Source organism: Rhinatrema bivittatum, chromosome 2 (assembly GCF_901001135.1).
Source record: "Rhinatrema bivittatum chromosome 2, aRhiBiv1.1, whole genome shotgun sequence".
NCBI classification, from domain to species: Eukaryota; Metazoa; Chordata; class Amphibia; order Gymnophiona; family Rhinatrematidae; genus Rhinatrema; species Rhinatrema bivittatum.
The window spans coordinates 492,883,897-492,892,038 of NC_042616.1; the positions used below are offsets into that span (position 1 = coordinate 492,883,897).

General features: G+C 49.6%; 1 long non-coding RNA gene across 1 annotated transcript; it reads right to left on the bottom strand.

Moving 5' to 3' along the window:
- Positions 1–3,312: 3,312 nt before the first annotated feature.
- On the bottom strand, positions 3,313–7,154 carry LOC115086182. The gene is made up of 3 exons (XR_003855132.1): positions 6,914–7,154; positions 4,804–4,927; positions 3,313–3,918 (listed from the first exon to the last, which is right to left on the bottom strand). It is a non-coding gene; the product is annotated as an uncharacterized LOC115086182 (long non-coding RNA).
- Positions 7,155–8,142: the final 988 nt, after the last annotated feature.

Here is an 8,142-nt window from a genome sequence, read left to right on the forward strand (position 1 = left end):
TTGTTATGAGGTAGTGATCTGACCACGGGACCTTAGTGCAATTTGGGATAGATGCGGGCTTGATTGCAGCGTTAACGAAGATCAGGTCTAGCGTGTGGCCAGCTTTGTGGGTAGGTTTGTTAACTAATTGAGTGAAGCCTAGTGCTGTGAAGGCTGTGAGAAGTGTTTCACAGTTAGGTGATAGGGTAGGGTTATCAACGTGCATGTTGAAATCACCTAGAATGATAGCTGGTAAGTCAAAGTTGATGAGGGAGGAGGTTAGTTCGACCAGTGGTGAAGCATCTGATTCCAAGAGTCCTGGGGGAGCATATACGAGAAGGATTTGGAGCTTGTCTGAGGTGAAGAAGCAAAATTCAAGTTTTGAATTGGAATTGGATTGATGTAGAGAGAATCTGAGGTCCTTTTTAGTTGCTAGAAGAATACCTCCTCCCTTTTTTTTTTGACGAGGAAGCGAGAAGAAGTCGTAAGCCTCTGTAGGTAGTTGATTAATTATTGCTGTGTCTGATGGTTTTAACCAAGTTTCAGTGATTGCACATATCTCCGGTTTCACGTCGGTGAGGTAGTCATTTAAGATTACAGACTTCTTCGTTAGAGATTGGGCATTGAAAAGGCTTAAAGAGAAAAGGGTGAGGCCTAGAAGTTGCGTGGAAGGAGTGATCAAAGTTGAAGAGAGGGATTTAAGGTTGTGTTGTTGGGCATGTCGGAAAGAAATTCTTTTAGGTGGTGTATAATGTTGAAGAATTGGAATTGTGAAAAATGGGGCCATTTGTAGGGACTATGTTGCGAGGTTAGAATGATTAAGAAGGAGGGGCTATGTGGAAGTTGGAGGCTTGTATGTGCAGGTTTGATGAAAGCTAGAGGCTTGCAGGGGATGGTGTATGAGTACTTGAAGCTTGCAGGTGGGTCATGAAGAGTGCTAGAAGCTTGTAGGTGAGGCTGGATGACTGCTGTAAATTTGCAGGTAAGGCTGTATGAATGCTGGAAGCTAGCAGGTGAGGCTGGCTGGATGCTGGGAGCTTGCCGGTGAGGCTGGCTGGATGCTGGATGCTTGCCGGTGAGGCTGGCTGGATGCTGGATGCTTGCCGGTGAGGCTGGCTGGATGCTGGAAGCTTGCCGGTGAGAATGGATGAGTGTTTGTAGCTTGCATGTGAGGATGGAGGAGTGTTTGTAGCTTGCAGGTGAGGCTGGAAGAATGCTGGAAGCTTGTAGAGGAGGCTGGAAGAATGCTGGAAGCTTGCAGGTGAGTCTGGATGAATGCTGGAAGCTTGCAGAAGAGGCTGGATGAATGCTGGAAGCTTGCAGGTGAGTCTGGATGAATGCTGGAAGCTTGCAGGTGAGTCTGGAAGAATGCTGGAAGCTTGCAGGTGAGGCTGCAGGTGAGAAGGGTGAATGGATCGAGGTTCGGGTGCGGAGGTAGCGAGGTTGTACGACTGGCGTTCTGACAGGGTGAGAGTCTTATTGTAGGTGTCTGTTACGACGCTGTAGAGACTGGGATGGATGAGGTTGGTTGAGAGGGGCTTATTCCATACGGCTGAATCGGTAGGCTCCGTACCTTTGCTAGCTGCTACCTTTGTTGTAGATTTAGGTTATTCCGCGGGTATGGCTCGGGGCCTACTCGGGGCTCTACGAAGGGGCGAGACAAAGGGGCAGGCCCCTTTGTCGCGCTTCTTAGGCGCGCGACGCACGGCGCGCGGCGCCGGTCTGACTCAGATTTAAAGCCCCTCTGGGCTGGCTCCTATTGGAGGCTTGCTTCGGCGGGCGGGGCTTCCGATCGCGGCGATTTTTGGCGCGGAGAAAAGTTAGCAAAAGCTTAATTTTAAACTTAACTTTTGCCTCGCTGTCTGCGCTGGGCCTCCTGGGTGAGGAGGGTGATTTTTCAAACCTTCCCCCGGCGGGGCTCGGCGCCGATTGCGCAGGTCTTAACAGCAAGCGGCAGCAGCGTTGGAAAGTTTAGTCGCCTGTGCACAGACAGACAAGAATTTAAAAACCGGGCTAAGGATATGGCTGCCCGTTTTTTAGACAGGGGTTACCCTGCCTCTTGTGTATGTAATGCATATCAAAGAGCTTTATACAACAACCGGGAGTACCTTTTTTTGAAATCTTCCCCCTCAGAGGAACTAGACCAACGAACACTGGTTATGAGACATTCTCCGTTGGCAGCTTCCATAAGCAGAGCAATAAAGAAACACTGGCGAGCCCTACAAGATGTACACCCAGTATTCGCTTCTCCATTAGGGATGTGAATCGTTTTTGAACGATTAAAATTATCGTCAGATAATTTTAAAATCGTCCAAAATCATTAGAGTGCACGATACAATACAAATGCCCCCGATTTATCGTCAGGGGCATTTGTATTGTATCGTTAAATAGGGCGCGGGAAAACCGGCACACCAAAAAAACCCTAAAACCCACCCGAACCTTTAAAAGAAATCCCCCACCCTCCCGAATCCCCCCCCAAATGTTTAAATTACCTGGGGTCCAGTGGGGGGGGTCCCGGCGCGATCTCCAGCTCTCTGGCCACGGCTGCGTTAAGAGAAATGGCGCCGGTGGCCCTTTGCCCTTATGTGACAGGGCAAAGGTAGCACCGGCGCCATTTTGGTTCCTGGCTCCCAACGTCACGCGTGCAGGAGATCGCCCCCGGACCCCCGCTGGACCCCCAGGGACTTTTGGCCAGCTTGGGGGGGCCTCCTGACCCCCACAAGACTTGCCAAAAGTCCAGCGGGGGTCCGGGAGCGACCTCCTGCATGCGGGCCGTATTGCCAATCTTCAAAATGGCGCCAGCGCTACCTTTGCCCTCACTATGTCATACGAGCCATGGGACCAGAGAGAGCCAGAGTGGCACGGGGCTGCGGGACCAGAGGGAGCTAGAGAGACAGGAGACAAACTGGCAGGTAAGAACATAAGAAATGCCATACTGGGTCAGACCAAGGGTCCATCAAGCCCAGTATCCTGTTTCCAACAGTGGCCAATCCAAGTCGCAAGTACCCAAATATTAGATAAATCACAAGCTACTATTGCTTATTAATTACTGTAATAGTAGTTTATGGATTTTTCCTCTAGGAACTTATCCAAACCTTTTTTTAAACCCAGGTAGGAAGGGGGAAAGGGGCAAAAGTGCTTATATCAGATCATGTGGATGGAGGGATGAGAGTGCTGGGTTTCAGGCTCAGGTTTTGGGTGGGCAAGGACTGGGGATTAGCAAATATCTGGAACCGAGGTGACTGGGTCAGGCCAGTGAAGGAGGCAATTAGCTGGAGCAAGAGAAAAAAAAAAGATCCTCCAGTGAATTTCACTGAGTGACAATTAGTTCTATTTAATGCTCTAGTGACACATAATGGATGCAAAAGAAAGAAATGCACATTGTGTCCAAACTATCTGTTGAAGAGGCAATTCAGTAAAATTTTACGTTGCAACATCAAGGAATCTTGGCTATTTATTGGCACACAAAACATAGACACAGTCAGTGCCTTGGGTCTTGAAGATAAAATCCTTCCTCCAACAGAGAATCCACATCAGGGAGCAGAGAGATTGAGTCAGGAGCTCAGCCCAGGGATTGTGAGCCATTTTTCCAAAGGAGAGGCCAAGCACAGGGTTACATATAGATTCACACAACAGCGGAACTTGTACAGAGATGGAGGAATTAAGTTATTTTTTAGACGGCATCCTTTCAATAGATATAAGTGTAATTGGAATAAGTTGGTCATCACGAGTCCTGCTGCTATGTACAAAATGTACCAAAATTATTCAACCTGCTTAGATCCTTTGGAAAACATCCACCATGCAAGCATGGTTTGGTATCAGCTCTGTATATGTAGCCAGACCACTGCTGCTGCCTGCTGATCCACTGCTACCTGGGTCCCAAGAAGACAGGATACACTGGATGACATCACAGTTATGTTGTAAGACCACAGGATTTATCTGCAACACAAAAATAGAAAAAAGGCAGCGTGGAACCCTGCTCTTGCAGTTCAGATGGTTCTAGACATTTTTCTGGAATTTGAGCTCTTTGGGGCGGATTTTAAAAGGCGCGCGAATAGCCTACTTTTGTTTGCGCTCCAGGCGCAAATAAAAGTACGCTGGATTTTAGTAGATACGCGCGGAGCCGCGCGTATCTGCTAAAAACCTGGATCGGCGCGCGCAAGGCTATGGATTTTGTATAGCCGGTGCGCGCCGAGCCGCGCAGCCTACCCCCATTCCCTCCAAGGCCGCTCCGAAATCGGAGCGGCCTTGGAGGGAATCCTCTAACGCCCTCCCCTCACCTTCCCCTCCCTTCCTCTACCTAACCCACCCCCCCGGCCCTGTCTACACCCCCCCTTACCTTTCTCCGGGGATTTACGCCTCCCGGAGGGAGAAGTAAATCCCCGCGCGCCAGCGGGCCTCCTGCGCGCCGGGCCGCAACCTGGGGGCGGGTACGGAGGGCGTGGCCACGCCCCCGGACCGCCCCGGGCCGTAGCCACGCCCCCGTACCCGCCCCCAAAACGCTGCCGACACGCCCCCGAAACGCCGCGACGACCGGGCCCACCCCCCGACACGCCCCCCTCGGAGAACCCCGGGACTTACGCGAGTCCCGGGGCTCTGCGCGTGCCGGGAGGCCTATGTAAAATAGGCTTCTCGGCGCGCAGGGCCCTGCTCGCGTAAATCCGCCCGGTTTTGGGCGGATTTACGCGAGCAGGGCTCTGAAAATCCGCCCCTTTGTGCACAGCATTGTGATTTTGTTTTGTTTATTATTTTACAAGAACAAATTGAACCTACTTGTAACTGTAACATAAAAATAGTAGAAAAAAAGGCAATGAGTACACCTACTTTTGCAATTCAGATGGCTGAAATACAGCACATCAATGATTAATCCCATGCACGTTCCTTCATGTGTCACAGCTTTCTTTAGTTTCAATATTCCAACATAAATAACATATTTTCATATTAAACCCTAAACAAAGGTAAAAATACAAAAAAGGTAAAAATACAAAATTGTTGAGCTAAAATAGGAGCTTCTATAACATTTAACAACATTAAAAGAACTATGAAGAGATTCAGAAAGAATGCAGGACCTGCTTACCTCTGTACATTCATCTAGAAACTGAGTAGAGCTGTCCTTGAGGGGTAAGGGTGAAATCAGGGGTGACAGACTTTTGCCCTGCACTTTAGGTGGCCCCACGCTGCCATGGTTGCCCCATCTCCAACACTATAATTTCATCATTCCAGGGCCCCACTGCAGTTGATTCTCTCTGGGCCAGACACCCTCCTGAGGTCAGCCTTGCCTCTGAGCTCCTCAGGCAGGAAGCTTACATCTTATTACATCTTAAGGAGCAGAGACAGCAGAGGATCGCTGAGAACTAACTCTGTTTTCCTTGCAAACATTTACAAATGTTCTTCATTTTCTTCCAGTAGAAGTTTCCTCTATCCACTCTCCTGGCCAAAGAAACTATGACTTAATCTTGTCTTATATAACATCCAAGTAGTTAATTACATAGTGCAATCAATAGAATTTGGTGAGAATCTGGAGGGGGGGGGGAGAGAGGTGGGAAGAGTGTATGGAAGAAGGGGGGGAGTGAGGGAGGAGAATGAGGAAAAGTGTCTGCAGGGAGGGATTGGAGAGAAAGGGAAAAAAATGCCCAAAAGGAGGGAAGGCGAGAAGGGGGAGGGGGGAGAGAATCTGGAGCAAGAGAGAGAGAAGGGGGAAGAACCTCTGAAGGAAGGGAGGGGTGAGAAAGAAGGAAGAGTGAGAGAAGGAGGGAGGGAGAAGGAGTAACAGTGTTGGGAAGAGGGAGGAACAGTGGATAGAGGATGAGAAAGGGGGAAAGTATCTGGAGGGAGAAGTTGGAAATAAAGTATGAAGGACCTGAAGGGGCTGGGAAAGGGTTGAGAGGTAATGTGAAGGGACAGGAGCTGTGGAGGTGGTGAGAGACAAAAGAAAGGGACAGGTCTGTGAAGGAGTGGGGGAAAGTCTGGAAATGGAGCTGGGGAAGAGGTGAAAAAGAGAACTGGAAGACGGGTAGGGGGTTAAGAGACAGAAGGAAAGAGCTGGATGCCAGAAGGTGATGAGTGTCAAGCAAGGAAATGGGGCGGGTGAGGGTACTGGAGCCAGAGGAAAATAAAAGAGAGATGGGAAGGAGGTAAGTGCAGAGGGTGGAAATGGGGGTTTAGGGAGTGGGTTAAAGACAAAGGGAGAATAAGAGCTAGAGAAGGAGATATAGAAAAGAGATGGGACTTCAAGAGAGGAGGTAAAAGCGGGAGGTGAAAAGAGGGAGACTGAGGCCTGGAGGGAGAAAGAAGGGGAGGAGGTACAAAATCTAGCTATAAGTGGATATAGAGGCAGAGAAGATAGAAATAGAGAAAAATTAGAAGATAAATGTAGGGAAGGAAAGGAAGACAGGAGGAGAGAGAAGAAATGGAGATGGATAAGAAATCCTAGAAAAAAACATGGAAAGCTGATGAGAAAAGTGGGAAAAACAGAATTTGAGATCAATTCAATTAGAAAACTAAAATATCCAATCAACCAACTTACAAAAGAAAACATTTTGTTTTCAATTTTTCTATGTTGAAATGTGCCAGCTTAGGGAAATGTACATCTCTTCTGTTTTTGTATTTTTCAAAGCATAGGAGGAAATGCTTTCTCTTGCTCTTTCTCCAGAATTGAGAAATTGCTACTTACCTGATAATTTCTTTCCTTTAGGACAGTCAGATGACTCCAGAACAAGTGGGTTAGGTACCACTACCAGCAGATGGAGACAGAGCAAACTGACCTCACAGTTCATATACCCCTGCCAGTATTTTCTTCAAAAGAAAACTGTGGATAAACTAGCAAAAACCTTGATTAAAAACAGATAAACATGTCAATACTCAGCCAACAGGAAGCACTGAGCTCAGACAAGATACACATTAACACTAGTTTAGAGACTGGACTAACACTTACCAGTAATCCCTGTAACACAATAGGACCATAGTACAATCATTCATCAGCCAAGGGGGGGAAGCTGGATTCATCTGACTAGAGGCTAGAGGCGAGGTCAGGTCCCAGCAAAGGGTCAAAGCCAAGGAGGTCCGTCAGAAGGTAAGCAGGAACAAGGACAGGAGCTGGAGCAGGAAAAGGTACTGGAACTGGAGCAGGTACTGGAACAGGAGTAGCAACAAAGCGCATGACAGGGAAGCATGGAGACCTGTTGCCAAGGCAGGCTCTGACTGCCAGAGCCTGCCCTAAATAGTCTCAGTCCAATGACATCATCAGGAAGGGCCGGCAGCCCTTTCCTGCTGCGGGCCCTTTAAAAACCTAGGGAGGCGCGCGCATGAGCACGCGCCTAGGGAGCCGAGATGCAAGGAACAGACAGCGGTGGGGTCTCCGCCGTGCTCCAAGGCACGCCGGTGGCAAGCAGGGCTTTGAAGTGGAGAACTGAGCCAGGGGCACCACCCCCCCCCCCTATCACTGGGGAGCCGGGGCCCACCCCCACCATGGCGGCATGACAGCGGGTGAGGAAGGCCAGTCGTAGACTCCACGGCCGGCTGACATAACAGTACCCCCTCCTCTAAGCCTCTCTCCTGAGGATCTGAGTGGCTGGGGCATAGACGGTCCACATCTTCAAGGCTCCAATGAGCCTCCTGGAAATGGCAAGTTCCATAATCCAGTAATTGGTTTTGCCCCCTAGCTCATGCAATTCCGCAGTCTGAGGTCTTACTGAAGACGAAGGGATAAACATTTCAAAGTTGCTTCAACCAGATGGGGTCAGGCCAAATTTGGCGTTCCTGTGGTCCCGACCGGCGCAAAGAGCCTAGGGAGCCGGGATGCGAGGAGGAGATGGCAGCAGCGTCTCTGCTGTGCTTCAAGGCGCGCCAGCGGCAAGCAGGGCCGCGAGGTGGAGAGCTGCACTGGGGCACCTCCCCCCATCGCCGGGGAGCTGGGGCCCGCCCCTGCCGTGGCAGCACAACACCGGGTGAGGAAGGCCGATCGCGGGCTCCGCAGCCGGCTGACGTAACAGTGGAGGGTGAAAATTTTCCTTATTTCATGATTATTTTGTTTTAGGGCATTGTTGCTTCCAGCAAGAAGAATTGCTAATATTTGAAGTGGCAGTGCAGCAGTTACAAAAAAGCTAACAAAGTTCACTCAGAAAGGGCACAACCTGAACGCAGAGTGATTTCAAAACACAGCCT